The sequence below is a fragment of the Harpia harpyja genome, chromosome 14 (assembly GCF_026419915.1).
Source record: "Harpia harpyja isolate bHarHar1 chromosome 14, bHarHar1 primary haplotype, whole genome shotgun sequence".
Taxonomy (NCBI): domain Eukaryota; kingdom Metazoa; phylum Chordata; class Aves; order Accipitriformes; family Accipitridae; genus Harpia; species Harpia harpyja.
The window spans coordinates 31,146,679-31,164,884 of NC_068953.1; the positions used below are offsets into that span (position 1 = coordinate 31,146,679).

Below are 18,206 nucleotides of genomic sequence, written 5' to 3' on the forward strand. Positions count from 1 at the left end.
CTTGAATTACAGCAGACTTCATGGTCTGTTCTTGCCATATTAATACAGTGAACCACTTTCAAAAGTTTGTCATATCTTTGCTTTTTTAATAGCAATAACTTTGTAAGATGACTGAAGTGTGATGTAGACATGAAAAGGCTGTCCAGGCTTGTTAGGTATACGGCAATGCGTACCTTCAACAGCAGTGATTAAATTCAGTACTATCTCCTGCTTATTTTAGAGAACAAAGTCAAATACAGATCAAAGGTCTGAGATTTGCAGATCATTCTTTCTCCCACATCCAGGGAGTCCAAATAGAATGCTCCTGAGAGTAAAGTGTTCAATGTCATATTCAATGTGGGTATCTCTGGGAAGAAGGATTTCAAGGCCTCTCACTGTGATTTTCTTTTGCACTTAACTGACTGAAAATGCCACAGTTTCAATCAGTTCTCTAGCTGATTCTCTTCCTAATAGCTGTTTCTTCCCCCAAATTTCTTTCCAGAATTCCAGAATTATTGGTAGGATACACAGAAGGTGACCTTTCTTCACAAGGACACAGACAACTAACATTATATGAAGACACAAACCTGACCGGAGAAAACACTTGAAGCAAGAAACCCAAATGCAATCTTATGATCAAAGCTACTGGTCAACACCTGCATCAGGATTGAAGATACAAGATCTTCAGATAGAATTTCAGCCCGTGAAATACTCTGAACATATCATTCTGTTGCAAGCAGTGTGTCGCTTCTGCACAATCAGAGACTGTTGTGATCTCTCCACTCATTGTGGAAGTTGCCTTGTGCCTAAACTGAATTGACAAATGCATTGTAACTACAAATTTTATTTATTGTTATGGAACTGTAAAGGTCTACATATAAAGGGAAAAGTTAACATGTTAAAAGCTGATAAAGTTTCAGCTGGATGCCAGCATTTACTAAAGCTGTTCACATTCAGAGAACAAAGCAGTGACAACCGTCGACCCGTAGCATTCCCAGCGTACCTATTAGTGTCTTAAAAAAGGAAAGGAAAAGTCTTTTGTTGTCCTTTCCTCTCCTTTTGCCATATGACTAGTGTTTTCCATGCAATAGGAAACTATTCCTTGGTATAGCTTTTTTTATGTTATTTTTGGTCTCTGGTAATCTGAACAGTTATGGTCATAGTTATCCTTCCATACTGAGCTCCATGCTTCAAGCCAGTAAGAGGCCTCGTGAAGGCTGCAGGCAGGAGCAATACTGTGACCATAACATTTCTTGGATTTAAAAAGTGATTTTTATTTTCCCTCAGACTTTCCTCAAACTTTTTTTTTTCTAATTATAAACAAAACCTTTTTAGGCTTCTAGGCTTCATAGTAAAGCTTGTAACGTGAAGTGTAAATTGGGTGGGGAGAATCTACTTTGTTAGAGTTGCTTTGTTTTCCGAGCAGTAAGTACTACATATAGTACATGTAAAGTGTTAGCTGTACGTAAGCACAAAATGCATTAAAATACAAAGGAGATTTTTTTCAGGCTGTAATTTTGGTGAATAGTGAAATCCTAAATTCACCGTGGCAGGTAGTGTGATGATATAACCACCAGTAAGGTGGGCTTACTTACATAATGGAATATAAGAGCAATGGTCACCAGTTTTTCCTTACTGTATACATTAATTATCTTGTCATTTTTGTATGGCTTGTCAGTGGAGAAAAAAAATAGTGTGAATCAAATGCAAACAAATGACCCCCTTCCAAGCCATATTAGCATTAAACCTTTAAATGTTTCTCCACCAGAACAGTGTCCCTAAGTATTCCTTTGTCACAGACGTGTTGAAATGGTTAAAGTCCCTTTGAACTTCCATGGAAACTGTCTTCCACTGCAATGACCATGGGAGGAAATTTCCTAAGCCAAGGTTGTCCGAGCTATTGTTTATATAGTGCATCTTTCATCACTGGCAATTGGTTCACACACAAAACAGGAACAAACCAGTAATTTTTATGAAATCATTTCATTTGAAAGAACAAAAGATGGATTGTTAAAATAAACTAATGAATTTAAGCTCATGTTTTGGATGGTTCCTAACAAAACAGTTTGTGGAATTAGTGGATTCATTTCTATTACTTTAATTTGCATATGTCATCAAATAACACCTGATTATATCTGTGGCCTTGTTCTTCATTTCAGTGTTTATCAGCTAAACAAATTTGTTGCTTATGACGTGTGAAAGTGATCACGTGCCACTGCCTGGCCTTTTTCCTTCTAAGCTTGTTGTCTTTTTGGCTATATTAGACTTTGCAGTATGCCCAGAAGCTTTCCTTCATAAAATAGAAAGAAAAAAACATTTGGCTTATTTTTCACTGTAGCTAGTCTTTTATACAATAATCTTGTAAGAAAATTTCTTGAATTCTAAATATTACTCTTTCTAGATTTTTGAAATCGAAAAAGTTTTCAGTAAAAAGTTTCTTACTTTATTTTACTATATTAGGTAGTAAAAATGTAGGGTTATTTACCATAACCTGTTCATTAATATCAGAAATTTACAATAGCATTGTAAGACCATAGTAGGGTTCTAGCATACCGTGTAGTACCTATGGAGTATTGTAAGAGCTAATTGTCCGAGATGAATTGCTTCTCATCTTGTTCTCCAGTTTCCATTGTTGGTTTATTGCAGATTTGTACCCTGTGTCAAATTTCAAGGTATTGCTGATAAACCTTTCCAACCAGCAGCAAGAAGTTCAAAAAAATTTCTGTCAATGTAACAGAAAACACTATGTATATAACATTTATGTAGCAATAAATGTGCCATCTTTTTTTAACATGGTAAATCAGTGAGTTTTTTAAATTTCTCTCTCCTCATAGGTAATGTGTTCCTTGAAAACCACCAGCAAAACCAGCTTCTGCCTTTATCTGAATAAAACCTAACATAAATTCTCAAGGTACACAGCAGAAGTTGCAGGCACAAGAGGTCTTGTTACTACTCCTGTGAAGCCAGTACAGTAATTCCCAGTGAACTGAGGAGGAGCAGTACCTAACCTGCGTTTGCTGCTGCACAGAAAGTGGATTGTGCAGGCAAATAGCAAACTGGGAGCAGAAACTGATCCCGTAGGCATATGCCTCCTGCTACATCTTGTTCCTTTAGTTTGCCTGTCCTTAAGATAGGTTTCTAAGATCTAAGGCCCTTTTGTGCATTGAAGTTCAGTGCTGAGTTACTTCTGCATTGATTGATGCATCTACATAGGTTTTATGAAAAAAGAGGGGAAAAAAAGCATAGCTTAGGCTTGAAAATAAATTTTTACATTTTCCACAATTTTTCTTTCTGCAAGTGCAAACAAAAGAAATGGAAGTGTACAATGTCCAAGGCATACACAGACAGTGTATCTTCATGCAATTCCTAGTCCATGACTTTTTAAGCCAAAAACCTCAAGTAACGAGCAGACTTTGTAGAAGCTTGAATTTTTTCAACTCTTCTCTAAAGAAGTATCCTTGGGAAAAGCACATCAAAGACAAAAGCAAATAGAGATACTGTGTATGTAAAGTTAAGATGTTTAACTGAACATGGTGTATGTCAGTCGGTATGGCTGCTGTATACTGCATAGTTTCCAAGTCTTGATACTGTCCTCTGTAACCTTAGAAAATCTAATGATTATGTTGAGATCTAGTTTATGTTGTAAAAGACTTCTCAGCATGTATATACAGGCGAGGTTTTCTAATGTGCCAGCACTTTTACCACAGGCAGATCTCTAACGGGGTCTGGCCAAGTATGGGAGGTGAGACTCTGCCATGTAAGTATGTGTTTTAGTATGTCTTCAGCAGTAGCTGTGGAAGAGGTGCCCTGGTGCCTTCCCCAGCACACATTCTCAATTCTAACTTACTTACTCCAGTAATAATTCTAAATCCAGCCTTTGAGCATCCATCATCGCTCCTCCCCCCTTTTCTGAATGAGACCTATGATAATTTGGCATTTTCCCCTTCTTCATCTTTCCTTTACCATACTTCTGCTGTCCTGTTTACATGTACTTTCGGATCACAAGTCCTTTTCTTTTTTTTTTTTTTTTTACATTTCCTTCTTTTTTCTCCATTTGCTCTTTTTTTGTGTGTGTGTGGAAGAGATGCATGTTGGGATACCTTTGTTAAATGTAATTCTGCTAGAATGCACATTCGGAATATTGTAGGAAAGCTTTCCTGTAAATCTAAAGCATTAGGAAAGGCCTAAAATGGACTCAATCTTTTTTCCTCCAGCACTGAGTAGATGCTGTTACAAAGAAGATTCTGGGCTCTTTATATAAGAGTTAACATTCCCCCAAGAATTAATCAACATTAACATTTTCCCTGTTCACATCTGGAAATCATGGCAGAATAAAATAAAATGCAACAGACAACCTAGCTACTGGATGGTAAACTTTGCTTTTTGTTTGTAACACTAGTATGTTATGCTTCTAATATACCTAACCTGCAGATACTAAAATGTCCTGTAAAAGGAAGAAATAATTTGTCCCAATTTTAAAGCCTGGCAGCATTTCAAGAGTGGGGTTCAAGAAGGCCCAACAGGAACAAATAAGCAAGCTGACACCTTCCTGCCTCTGTGCAGACAAGATGTGGCCAGAGCTGAGAGCCACAGTGCGGCGGCCCTAGTGGGGGGCATCACTAACCCAGGGATGGAGGGTTGCATCCCTGGGGAGAGAGACAGCCCTGGCTCCCACCTTCCTTGCTGCTCACCTGCCCAGTGCAGTGAGGGAAAAGTTTCCCAGAAAGTGGGAAAATGGTGCTAACAGGAGACTACTATAATCCTTTCTTCTCTTCCCTTCAGGTCTCTGCTGTCAAAGAGCAGGTAAGTCAGGTGCCATTCATGGGGGGTGTTCTGTACTGTTTAACCATCTTTCGTTTTACTGAAGTTAATCCCACTGTCAGCCTGGATGTCATTGCAAAACACTGTGAGTTTATTTCCTGGTTAAGACATGAATATACTGTTCAACTGATACCGCAAGCAATTGCATGTGCATGTTCAGTATGACTTCAGCTAGTTTAGCTGTTTGATTGCAGTCACCTGGGATTGTTTGTATTGGTCATAAACTGCACAGACCACGCCTTAGGCTCTGAAACTGCAAATTGTCTGGGCTGTAAACAGAATCCCTTTCAATTCTTTCCTAATCCTGACTTTTCAAATGTTTTGATGCAATTAGCAACATCTGTTAAAAACCAATTTAAAAAAAAAAAGTCTTTAAAAAAAACTATACCAAATACCATGAGAGAAAAATTTCTCTCAAAATGTTGATCATAACTGATCCCAGAGGGCAGACCTGTTAGAAAGTCAGTGGCTGAGCTAAATATTTGGAATTCTGGTTATTTCAGGTAAACTAGAGAAACAAGAATACCAAGGCTGTTTCATTTTCAGGAGAGATCCACTGTATTTTTAACAGTATCACCTAAATGTATACAGACAAAAGGAATTAAATATAAACTATATCGGTGTCATGGTTTAACCCCAGCCAGCAACTAAACACCATGCAGCCGCTCACTCACTCCCCCCCCACCCAGTGGGATGGGGGAGAAAATCGGGAAAAGCAGCAAAACCTGCGGGTTGAGATAAGAACAGTTTAACAGAACACAAAAGAAGAAACAAATAATGATAACACTAATAAAATGACAACAGTAGTAATGAAAGGATTGGAATGTACAAATGATGCGCAGTGCAATTGCTCACCACCCGCCGACTGACACCCAGCCAGTCCCCAAGTGGCGATTCCCTGACCCCCACTTCCCAGTTCCTATACTAAATGGGACGTCACATGGTATGGAATACCCTGTTGGCCCTGGCTGTGTCCTGTGCCATCTTCTTGTGCCCCTCCAGCTTTCTCACTGGCTGGGCATGAGAAGCTGAAAAATCCTTGACTTTAGTCTAAACAGTACTGAGCAACAACTGAAAACATCAGTGTTATGAACAGTCTTTGCATACTGAACTCAAAACATAGCACTGTACCAGCTACTAGGAAGACAGTTAACTCTATCCCAGCTGAAACCAGGACAATCGGTCAGAACAGTAACTGCTGCCAACTGATTGAACAGATGAGAACACAATTTACACTATAACTCAAAATTCAGTCTGTGTTAGACATAGACCCCTGGTAGTCCTGGACTTCAGAAAAGCATGAGCAACCTATGCAGATCCTATAGCTGGAGCTATCTCTTTCCATCAAAGCTCTGAGTAACTACTAAGTTATATTTATTTTGGAAAACTCAAGAATTCAGCTCTTTAAAAAAAAAAAATCCAGGAGGAAATTATTCAAAGTAAATGGACATGACACTAAATTCTTGTATAAAATGAACACAACAGTGTCTTGCTAACTTGGTAATGTGGATTTTTGGCCCTAGTTTCTTGTTTGTGCTGAGGCTTTTTTTCTGTCCTCCTTCACTGTATTTTGATGGCTAAGGAAGATTCTTGGAAATGCCAGAACAGACTGATTTACTAGTTTGCAAGATTACTTATTTATATACAAGTAAATGTAAGTGGTTCCTTATGCTTATGGAAGTTCTGACACATGATGTTGCATTAAATGCACATCTTCTCTATCCAGGATGCAAAAAGGAAAAAGAAATACTTGTGATGGAATTGTAGAAGGTTAGTCTTTTATATTCAAATATAGCTAAAGAAATTTCATGAACATGAATGAGTCTGTAGCAATCATTATAAAAAATAAGTTCTCCAAACATAAGGTTATAAACTCATCTGTAGAATGAGATGTCTGAGTAGAGTATCGCTCTGCATTTTACTCCCCAGCACCCATAAAGGAGCAGAGATGAACTGTATCAGAAGCATTAGCTTAGCACAGAAGCAGAATTAATCACTAGCCCTAGTTTGTGTGTTTGTTGGAAAGACACCAAACAGCCAATTGTTTGCTGCACAAACAGACTAGGTGCTCCAGACTATTCCCAAATTATTTTCTCTGACTGCTGAAATAACTGCTTTCAAAATCAGATGAGTTCTTTGGGGCATTTGCGGGCTTGATAGTTACTGTATCAGGCTCATTCACTCAGCCTAGAACCTTGATGTGCTAGAACGAAAAATCTGCATCTCAAAATACTGAAAACTCGCTCTATAGGAGAGAAATCTCCTACATCTAAATATAAAATGATAAGGCAGGGGAAATTTTTGGATCATGATTTGTATTGTCATCAGAATGGTCAGTTCACACCTGCAAAAGCTGAAGAGGGTATCACAATATTTTCTTCTAGAGGTGACAAAGAAAGGAAATGTCTTGCAGATAACACTTCAAGTTCTGTTTGTACAGTACCTAGCAGAAGAGAGCTCACATCTTAACTGACCTGTATGCTACAAAGACATAAATGCTAATGTATCTGATTATGAATATAACAGCTAAAGTACATTAATCGCTAACACTACCTGACTAATTAAGATAAATGCATGCAATATTGATTTTAAGTCGATGGGTTGTGCTTCCAGTTTACCCTTTTAAAAGGGTAACTTTTAATTAAATGTCCATTTAATTTGTTTACATGGCTAATTAATAGCTGAAAGTGTAATAAAGAATTTAAATGCTCATTCCTTTCCTAGCATGCAAGAATAGTAAATGTGAGCATCATAAAATGTAAGTACAAGAAAGACAGCAAGAATGCTAAAAATGAAAAAAAAGTGACAGCCTACAGAATATGAAGGTAGTAACCCAATATAAATTAGTGCCTGTCCTTATCTGTAGGCACCTGGTCAGCATTATCCTGTTACATAGAAGTATAACAAATGTGTCACTAAAGCTCTCATTATAAAGTTTTTTGGATATAAATACAGATTCCTGTGAATGAAACAAAAAATGACATGTCTGTTAAGCTTCACTGTCTGTTTTTCTGGGATGGCTATTTTGCATATCCAGGATAACCAATGAAAAATAACCACAACCACACACTGGTTACCTCTACTGTTTCTATGACTGTTGACTTCTCAACTGGAAGGCCATATAAACTGAGCTGTCTGCACGCGCTTCCATAGGTCTTCCTTCCTCCCTTGTCCCTGTCCTGCCCCCCCCCCCCAGTTTCTGTTGCATGAGATACAGTCACCAAATGTATTTGTTGTAAGCAAGCTTAAAACTTTTAATTTCCAGGTACATGCCTCTGCTAATTAGCTAATGGAATGATTGGCATGGTGCAGGTTTACTGCTCCAGCGTGAAGAGCAATGGCGAGATTCAACAATGCTTCGTCCCTCCCAGCATCCCTTACCCATGCCACTTCTTACCTGGCCCCTTGCCCATCCTTGAGGATTTGTCCCTCCAGGCTTACAGCGCTAGGTCTGATCCTTCTCTTCCCTTCCAGCCAGATGCATGCTGGCTTCTGTTCCTTCCAGGCCCTGTGTTGGGGCTGCCTCATTTAGGTAAAGCAGCAGCTGACTTCCTCCTCAGCATGCAGATGAGGGCAGCGGGGACAGGAGAACAGAGCGCGAGTCCTTCTCGGTTCTGGCATGCAGCATTACGCTCACCTTGAGGGCTGGAAGGAGTAATTACATGGGAAGTCTCATTCAGTGCAAATCTAATAAGCCTATACTGAACATATGCTTATTAAACCAGTAGCTTTTTAAGGTAATTTTCAATGAAAAGGAACATTTCCTGATACAAGGACCTACAAACACATATCAGACTCTGTTATCGTTCTAATTTGTAAGCAGTAAATCTATGGGCAGTAAAATTCCTCAGTAATAGTAACAAAAAAGGAATATGCACAAAACAGCAGTTCTTCTTAATCAAATTATTGGAAAGGCTGGATTATTTTTGCTGAAAATCTTAAAAGATTTCAGCCCAAATTCTCAGGATGGAAAACTTGTTCCCATGGTTAAAATCTGTAAAGTAGTACGCGCTAAAAATAGGACCTGAAATTGGAAAGCAGCAGGCAACCTTACCCATGGGAAATGTAACCATCTCCAATTGTACAGACAAGAATGCCATGCCAAAACGCAAATGAAATGGTTTGGGGTATTTGGGTTGTTCCACTGTTGAACTGTGCAAGTGCATGACCCTCTTACTGACAGCCTTCCTCTCACTCTTTCCTGCTCATGCTCACACTCAGTGAGCTTCATACACCTTGTCATAAATCAGTTCCTAAACTCTTTGAGGTATCTGCTTCCTTCCTTTTCCCAAATACTGTTCTAAGGCAAAAGATTGACAATAATCTGTTCATTGGAAAAAACATAATTTAGCCCACATTTGTTTTAAATTTATTTCATATTATTTTGTAATATTTTAAGCTCCATATGGAATGAGAAGGACATCTGAAGGAATTTTCATCTTAGATCTGAATTGCTGCATTATAACCATATAATTCTTCTCTTCTGCATATTTGCTAGAGTAATTTTTACACACGCACCCCCCCAGCCTACTAAAATTCCCTCTGCCCAAGGGCCCTTGATCCCACAAAGACATGTGCACAGTTTATGCATGGGATAGCCCTTCTCATTTCAGTGGGCATACTTCTATACTTCATACTGAGTTTGTATTATTTCTTCACAGGTCAGAAGTCTGATGCTCACAGATCTTTCTGGGTTCTCTACGGTATCCAAGGTAGGAATACGTGCCACAGAAAGGTCAAATTGCTAACCCGCACTGCTTCTTTTTCATTAGAGAACTGGAGACAAAAATACCAATATAAAGTCCTTCTTTATTTCTCTGTAAGTGAAGCAAAACCAGTGTTTGAGAGCAGGAGGCTGGATGTGGAAACACAAGTACGTTGCATCTGTGACTCTATAAAGTGATTTGGAGACATCTATTTTGCAACAATTGGGAAGAAACTGGGTGGGTCGTGTAGAAGAGGGGGAACTGTGAAGACCAAATGTTTAGCTGTATTCAACTGTAAACAGACTGATAGTCAGTAAACAGTCTCTCTGAAGAGAGTAATTAATAGGCACATGTGAAGAGATGGAAAAGAAGATATAATCCTTCTCCAGCAGACATCAAAGAGCAGGCTGGACAGTGAGAAATTAAGCATACCCCAAGGAGGCCACACAGCTGTATGTACATTCAGCTAGGAAATGTAATGCCATGTAATGACATTTCCTCCTAGGAAAAGGAGGAGTGAAGGGGTAAGATAGGCAGTGAAAAAGGAGTCCTAAAGTAACAAAGGAAGGAGCAACTTGCTCTGCAAGGAAGGGAGCAGGAGTAGAGAAGCAGGGAGGTCTAAGCAGGTCAGCTCGTTCTGCGGAGAGGTCAAGTTGCAGAGAAGTTTTGCAGGATTAAAAAGAGTGATAAGATACCACAGTAGGTAGCCTCAACATAAGATAGGGAAACAGAGGAGGAGCCACTGAAATGAATGGTTCTTCATTGTGATTCGCCTGTGTCTTGCTACATCTGAAAGCAGAACCCTGTGGCAGTTGGCCAGTTTGACAGGGAAGGCGGTAAAAATAAATTACATCCTCTGTTTCCAACACAGGCTGAGATGTTTCCAAGAGAATGGGGGAAGGGAACTTATTTGCAGAGAGGAAAGGTACTTACAAGATCCAAAACTCATTGTCTGTTCTCTATAAATTGGTGTCACGACTGACTCCATAACGCATGTACTTGGCTCCAAATGGGGTTTTGGAACATTCCACCTCTGGGACCAGCTGCTTTCACAAATGTTCGGCTGGAAGAAAAATCCAAGCTCAAAATGAAGGAAATACTCTTTTTTGTCTCTCAAAGAGCACACATGAAGCTGAGAAGAACAAATAAGAGAAACTGAGGCCAAGCAGTTTGAGATTCCCAGTGTCCTGGGTAGTCTTTGCCATTAAATTCTATTAGTGTAATCTGTGGAGAATGTTTTCCTTCAAAACCTGACTAAAACTGGGCTAAGATAGATTTTCCCAACCAATATGACTTACATTTTAGCATAAGCAGAATACATGTATGTTAGCAGTGTGGTTTTGGCCTATTGTTGCAAACCAGGTTTTGTGCCCCCAATTTAAATAGAGTCTAAAGAAACAGTCAGGTCTTATTTGAGTTTCTTGGCACAAGTGGATATGCGTTTTTGCTGTAAAAGCAGCTTTAGCAAGGACAACTAAGCTCTCTCAGATAAAGCACTAAACAAGTATTTTTGCAAGAAGCAAAAGAAACCTATGAGAAGGCTGGAAACAGTAGTATCAAAGATGAAATGTTAGTAGGGCCTGTTGTGATTGGACAGAGGGTAATGGTTTTAAACTAAAAGAGGATAGATTCAGACTAGATATAAGGAAGAAATTTTTTACGATGTGAGGGTGGTGAAACACTGGAACAGGTTGCCCAGAGAGGTGGTAAATGCCCCATCCCTGGAAACATTCAAGGTCAAGTTGGACGGGGCTCTGAGCAGCTTGATCTAGTTGAAGACGTTCATTGCATTTGATTCTATGCGTATTGGGTCTGGCTGAGATGGAGTTAATACTCCCCATAGCAGCCCTCATAGCACTGTGCTCTGCATCAGTAGCTAGAAAGGTGCTGATAACACACCAGTGTTTTGGCTACTGCTGAGCAGTGCTGGCACAGCATCAAGGCTGTCTCTCCAACATTTTTGCCAACCCCCAATGGCATGCTGGGGCAGGGCAAGATCTTGGGAGGGGACATAACCAGGACAGCTGACCTAAACTAACCAAACAGATATTCCATACCATATGACGTCAGCTCAGATATAAAAGCTAAGTAAAGGGAGACGGAAGGGGGGCATTTTTGTCTTCCGGAGCAACCACTACGCGTACTGAAGCCCTGCTTCCCAGGAAGTGGCTAGACATCGCCTGCTGATGGGAAGTAGAGAATAACATCATTTGTTTTTCTTTGCTTTCATGCACAACCTTTGCTTTCACTTTATTAAACTGTCCTTATCTTGACCCACGAGCCTTTTGTTATATTTTCTCCCCCCTGTCCAGCTGAGAAGGGGGAGTGATAGAGTGGCTTTGGTGGGCACCTGGCATCCAGCCAGGGTCAACCCACCACAGTCCTTTTCTATGAAACATACCCTGTCCCCTTGCATGTGCTATCCTCTTGGGTTTGATATGTGCTCTGTGGATCTGTGGAAACTGAGGATTGCCATGCCTTCTCTAATACTTCTGGCTGATGTGTCAGGTGACACATGGAGGGAAAAAACATGTCTTGTACCATGCAGGGACTGTAACTGTGGGTCACACAAAGCAGGGAAGTACTTTGCATCCTAGCACTCTGTGCTGCGCCTAGGACCAGGCAATTGCCCTGTTAGTTATCTACTATCACTCTCCCAATGAGAAAGCAGTCCAAGTTCTTTGTTTAACCACATATTGTGGAGTAAGCCATCAGCTCCCCATGAACTGGAAATCAAAAGTAGATCTATCCTTGCGGATCCAGATGAATATTATTCATCTTACCTGGCTGATTTGTCCCATACCACTAGTGATTTTCCCAGAGAAAGATTCTGCATATGACTAATGGCATTTTTTGAGGGTTAGACATTCCAAAGTTGTCTACTCAAGGGAAGAAATTTCATGTTTCAGCAACTTAGAAACATTGGCTGCAGTTACTGCAAAGAATGGAATTGCAGTTAGTCTTCTACAATCTTTATAGGCATGCCTGAAAAACAGAGATGTCAATATGGCAAGTCTGAGAGGTCAGCAAGGCAGTGTCCTTTGCTGACAGACAACAGACCATGCCTCAGAACTCCCACTTGCTGGGCTGGTGGAGATAACATTTAGTGTGAGGCAGAGCAGCTTCAGTTTTAGGGCACGGGTGCTGCCTCCGTGGTTCTTTGGAATCCTCTTTGTCGGAAAACAACCCTGTATTATCCTCCAGAGATCAGCCAGGGCTGGTCTCCCATCTGTTCATGAATCTGCACCTGTTTTTCATTTCACCAATAGTGGCCACATGGCCTAAGACTGTGGGGGAATACAGAGAAGAAAATGAATGTTGGATTCAGAAGTTCTGAGTTTAAATCCTGACTGTGTGGCATAACCTTGGTGAGTCCTTTCATTTCTGTCTGCCTTAACCTCATCTGTAAAGGAGAGAAAGGAGTGATTAATATTCTGGGGCCTTCTCCTTACCTTTTTTAAAAAGCAATTGGAGAAAATTTGCATTTTCCTCTTTGCTTGTACTTCACCCAGCACAGAAGTCTTTACAGAAGTGGATCTCTATAAAACACGTCACTGATGATTAGGAACACCAAACATGTCTCCCATCCATTTCCTTTGCACTCTGAAAAATAGAAGGGAAGTTCCTGAGAAAAGTTGCTCAATTTCTGTCTGTGTAAATGACAGTGCTGCTTGGACATAGCTCCAGTAGCACAGAACTGGTGTACAGGTATTTTGAGTGCTTATCTACAACTGGTGCATGTGAATCCAGCGCAGTCACTCCTTGTTGATCTGAGGCTGAATCACATAATAGCTGCAGCCAGCTTGAGACATACAGAGGCAGCATATATATCAGTTCCCTGTCCCTCTCATGTCTTGCACTGGACATGCCATAGATTTGGCATTGTACATTTTGTAGTCCTTACACTTGCTTAGAAAACAGAGGCAAAGTTGTTGCCACCCCCTGCCTACTCATTTTATTTATTGCTTCATCAGCCACGCTCTGTGTGTTTACACTCCAGTACAACAGTTTGGCTGAAGCTTGTGTTGACAGCCCGTAGATAACTTGGGGCTAAATAAAGAGGGTAACTGCTGTCAGGTTCCATGTAAGTTCTCAGCTAGGCATGGTAATGCCATGCTAACTGGGGACATGCTGACCTTGCCAAATGCTATCAGCTTCTGCAAGGGTCCCTTAAAGTGCTCAGTGTCAGAGATCCTTGCAACTCACTCTTTGTGGGTACTCAACCCAGGCACCACTCATAAAGAATCCCCTCACTTTTTTTCTGTCCTACCTGGGGATTGAGTTGATTATAACTGTTCTCAGTGTTGTTTTTCACCTTGAGCCTCCTCACTCAACTTCTATTGAAAGATGCTGGGGTTTGTCACTGACTTCAATGGCATTAGTCTTAGGCCTTTATCAGAAAGTTTGCTGTTTGCTGCAAGTTTGATTTTCATGTGATATATCTGGAAGCTTTCAATTATCATGCTGCCTTTGAAATGGGAAATTGACAAACTGTTATCTCTGCGAGCTTGTTGGGTTCAGATTGGTTCCCTCAGATCACAAGTAAATGTGTGCCAAGCAAGGTTGCTATTGAGTTCTTTATGTTTGATCCCCAAATTAAAATTTACCTGTATGATTGTTTTGCACTTGACACTATCACTCTTTGTTTTTGTCTGAAATTTGTGACAACAGAAAAGGCAGGTATTTTGTATGACCTATGGATTACGAGTTTTGTGTCAACTTCAGAAAACCTCAAGAGGCTTGGGATACAACGTTATGCTGAATGCTATTAGCAGGTGCTGTGGCCAGAAGAGACAATTATGATAATTTATTTTGACCTTCGGTAAGCTATGAAGTACCTCCTGAAGTTTTTATAGAGGTCCATACCTCTCAGTTTAACCAATACATAGTCATTAGTTTCTAGGTTGATTTAATTACCTCCAATTATGGGAATTTCACTGCAATCTAAGGTTACTTTTCTCAGTGGTTAAAATTTGTTCCTCATCTCTCATCTGAACTTGTTTAACTTTTGTTTTATGTCACCAGATGTTGTTCTGCTTTCACCTGTGCCTATTGTTGGACTCTATAGCTCTATAGGATCCCCCAGCAGTCAGTCAACTTTTAATTTTCTCTCCTTAACCATCTTCAGAGTCAGGTATATATTTCAGAACTCCATTCATTCATAACTCTACTATTTATATTTTCAGAATTTGGATTATACCAATTTATCCAGCTTCTGGTGGCCTGAATCACTGTGCTATTTTTAAATGTTGGTGTCATGTTAAATATTATATTTCCATTGAAACTCCTGTGGTTCACACTCACTCTACAGTTTTGTAAAGCCTACTTATAAAATCAGTTCTTTCACACTCAGATGTATAATTCTCATTGGACTCAATGGAAATATCCATTTTACCCAGGAATGGCAAGATCAATGAGGACAATCTTGAAAAAGCCAACTACTGAAATTTTTCCTCTACTTCATGACTCAGCTTTCTTTTATGGCCTATTTTTAAGATAATTCCATCCAATCAGTTTTTTCATAGAATGGTATAAATTAATTTGCTAAAAGATAAACTAAATCTGGACCCAATGCTATCAAGTCATAGAGTAATTGAAGTTGGAAGGGACCTTTGGAGGTCATCCTGTGTAAATCCCCACTGAGAGCAAGGTGAAGTTTGAAGTTAGATCCAAGTGTACTGGTAAATACAACCGTGACTACAGGAAGATGTTGAATGGTCCACATTCACCTTTTAAAATTGACCATTCATAAAGGACATGACTTAACGAATGTTATGACAGATTATTGCAATAGGGATGCTGCTATTATGTTTTGCTAGGCACCTTCTCACTGTGCATCCTTAATATATATTTTGGAGCAAAACTCTACTAGTCAATCTAAAATCAACATAAACTCTCTCAAATTACTTTGAAGTCTTCTCTCTCATCAATGGCCCAAGAACTAACCCTTTTGTTTAAGCATATAATGTACAACAAGGTGACTCAAAAACTTTTCTTTAGCTATATGCATTTGTATTTTCATTCTACTTTGTCAAAACGAATATGAAGAATTAGTCTTCCCACTTTTGGAATGATCTTAGTAAAATTAGACATTTGACAGAAATCTGTAAAGTTATTTTTTATTTTTTTAATATAATATTTGTAATATTTAATATTACAAATGCTGTTGTAACATTTGCTCTTCTGGTCTTATTCTTTATTTACTACAGTTTTGTGACCTCTGTCCCTGTCTCTTTTCATCAAATATTTATCTGCAGCAGCTGAAAGAGCCTCATTTGTTTTAATTAAAAATAAGACCACCAAGCTGGGATCATTTCCCTAGCTCTTCCATGGCTTGCACAGACAGTAGACCTTGTGAGGTTTTCCTGAGGGTGGCCCATTGACAGGCTTTCCCCCCTCCCTATATCCTTTTCGTTTGCAGCATGTTTATTTTTGGATAGAGAAATGTAATCAGAGCCACATTCCGCACAAAGAAACTTTTTACAGTTAACACGCATGAGAAGGGGGAAGATCATGTTGTGTTTCATTTGGTGTTTCATTGTAAGAAACCATTTTCTGCTTTGTGGCTTCTCGAATGGAATTATCATTGCCACAGAAACATAGGAATTGTCATAGCAATAAGGTCTCTAGTTCAGCATCCTGATACTGACATAGGCAGCAAGACCTTCACAAAAAATCATAGAAATTCAGCTGAGGAATACCCTACCGATTGAAAACATCTTTTGCACTATTCCTCATTGGCTAATATCTGTCTCGTCTTTTTTTTGCGCAGTGTTGACTTAAGAGGCAAAACCAAAGAAACAACATAAAATAACTCCTTTGCACATAGTATTCTAAGGTACAAGCTGATGCCTGTTGCTACTAAAACTGTTCTAGAGGGTGTTTGGGACATGTTATTTTCAGTTTTACAGGTCCTAGCAAATATTTTTAGGGTGCACAGACAGACTGCTCACAACTTCTAGAGATGGTGAGATGTCTTCTGGTCTCGGGATCCCAATTAAGTTGCATAGCATCACTGATCTTTCTCAGTCATCTTGATTATCTTAATGTTCTTGTTAATGAGACACATTTTTAAATTAGGCTTTTATATTTATTTAAGATGGAGGACACTAATAAACAAATCTTGTTTTTTTCATACCCTATTTTCACCTCATTCTTCATCTTACATGAAAAGTAAATATTAAAACAAGCCACCCCTGTGAATCACCAAATTAAAACTCACTTGGCAAAAATTACCTTCAAAAATGATCGTACTTCAGTCTCCCCTGGCAGTAAGTTACAGTAGAGTCATCCAATGCTTAGACAGGTATTTCTTACAGTTGTCTGTAGATACAAAACATTGATTAGCTTTAAAATTAAAAGATCTCCTTTCTTTGTAGGTGTAATCAGTTTAAGACTTTACACTCTGGTGGTTGGAGTTTTCTAAATTCTGAAAAAAATCTATCAGACTCAAAGCCTGACAGTAACTTGTGTACCTCTTAGTTTATTTTGTATGCAAAGTAGAAAGAAAGGTTGAGGTGATATTACATATCAAAAATTACCTCATTACAGCATCTACATAAGAAAATGGGTTCAGGTGAGTAAAGAATTTTTTTTTCCCTCATAATACACATATGCAACAGGCACACATATAGCACATTTCAGAACATTTATATAAAAGTTGTTGACTTACCAAGAGGTCAAAGGAGATTTGATCTCAGCATCTTTTCCAATTCACAGTATTATCTCCCATTCCGCAGGACACAGTAGTGCAGCTGCATAACATCCTCATGTAGATTGGTTCTGTATTTGAGACATATGGGTAAAACTGACACAGAATTTTAAGGGCAAAGTTTTCAAAAGTAGACACGTATATTAAGTGCACAAATTTAAATGAAACGTTGACCCCTAAGTTGTCCTATAGTGATACTTTTACAGACAATAATTCACTATATTATAGTTACAGTATTGTACTGTAACTTTCTAAGATCTTGATATTGGCATAAAGGAAAGAATCAATTATGTAACTTGGAATCGGAATTTAATCCTTTCCTTGCAAGATACTGAGACAGGAGACAGCACCATTGCTTAATCAATTGAACAATAGAAGGGCATTCAGGAACCTAGATTTTCTTTCCAGCTTTGCCACTGGATTGAGGGTGACCTTCACCAAATGCTGTTTCAACTCTGTAAAATGTAACTGTAAATTCTCTTTTTAAAAACATTTTAAATGATAAAGTACTGTAAAGTACCCTAGATTGGATGCCGATTGCTTACAATGGTAAGTGAAATCAGAGTTAAAGTAATTTAAGGGAGACTTTATTAACTGGAAAGATTATGAGCTTGTCAAAAAGATATTAATTAAAGTCTGGGGACTGCTTGCCAGTGTCATTCTAAATTAATTGCTAATGAGTTACTCTTAGAAGTGGAGTGCAGCTGCAAGAACATCAGGCTCAAAGGAAACTTGATGTTGTTTATCATTCATTTTTACTTTGTTTAGCAAGGGATTTCTAAATACCAAAAAACCTGAAACTGCTTCTGGCAAGGACATTTTTTATTACAAAAATCTTTCTATAATCTAAATGGCAGGATTCACACACTCACTATAATTTTCTACACTTTTCTCTCTTTCTGTAAATCTCTGAGAATAGAAAAACCTTTAGAACTAGATCTTGTGTATCTTTTAAGAGGCAAAGAAGCCAAAAAAAGCCAACTGGCTTT

At 39.0% G+C, this 18,206-nt stretch overlaps 1 protein-coding gene and 1 long non-coding RNA gene across 13 annotated transcripts in view; one reads left to right on the plus strand and one right to left on the minus strand.

Annotated features, from left to right (window-relative positions):
* Positions 1–2,770, plus strand: part of TCF12 (transcription factor 12) — a 174,752-nt gene extending 171,982 nt beyond the window's left edge. For all 12 annotated transcript variants that reach the window (XM_052807253.1, XM_052807257.1, XM_052807258.1 and 9 more), the window contains one exon: positions 482–2,770. The gene's annotated coding sequence lies outside the window, so the exon portion shown is untranslated. The remainder of the gene's footprint in view (positions 1–481) is intronic.
* A 2,559-nt stretch (positions 2,771–5,329) lies between these two features.
* Positions 5,330–18,206, minus strand: part of LOC128150763 (uncharacterized) — a 38,142-nt gene continuing 25,265 nt past the window's right edge. Inside the window, exons 3-9 of the long non-coding RNA XR_008238165.1 lie at positions 17,179–17,288; positions 16,743–16,829; positions 12,959–13,109; positions 10,440–10,569; positions 9,482–9,576; positions 8,198–8,445; positions 5,330–5,377 (exon numbers count right to left, since the gene is read on the minus strand). This is a non-coding gene — a long non-coding RNA (uncharacterized LOC128150763). The remainder of the gene's footprint in view (positions 5,378–8,197; positions 8,446–9,481; positions 9,577–10,439; positions 10,570–12,958; positions 13,110–16,742; positions 16,830–17,178; positions 17,289–18,206) is intronic.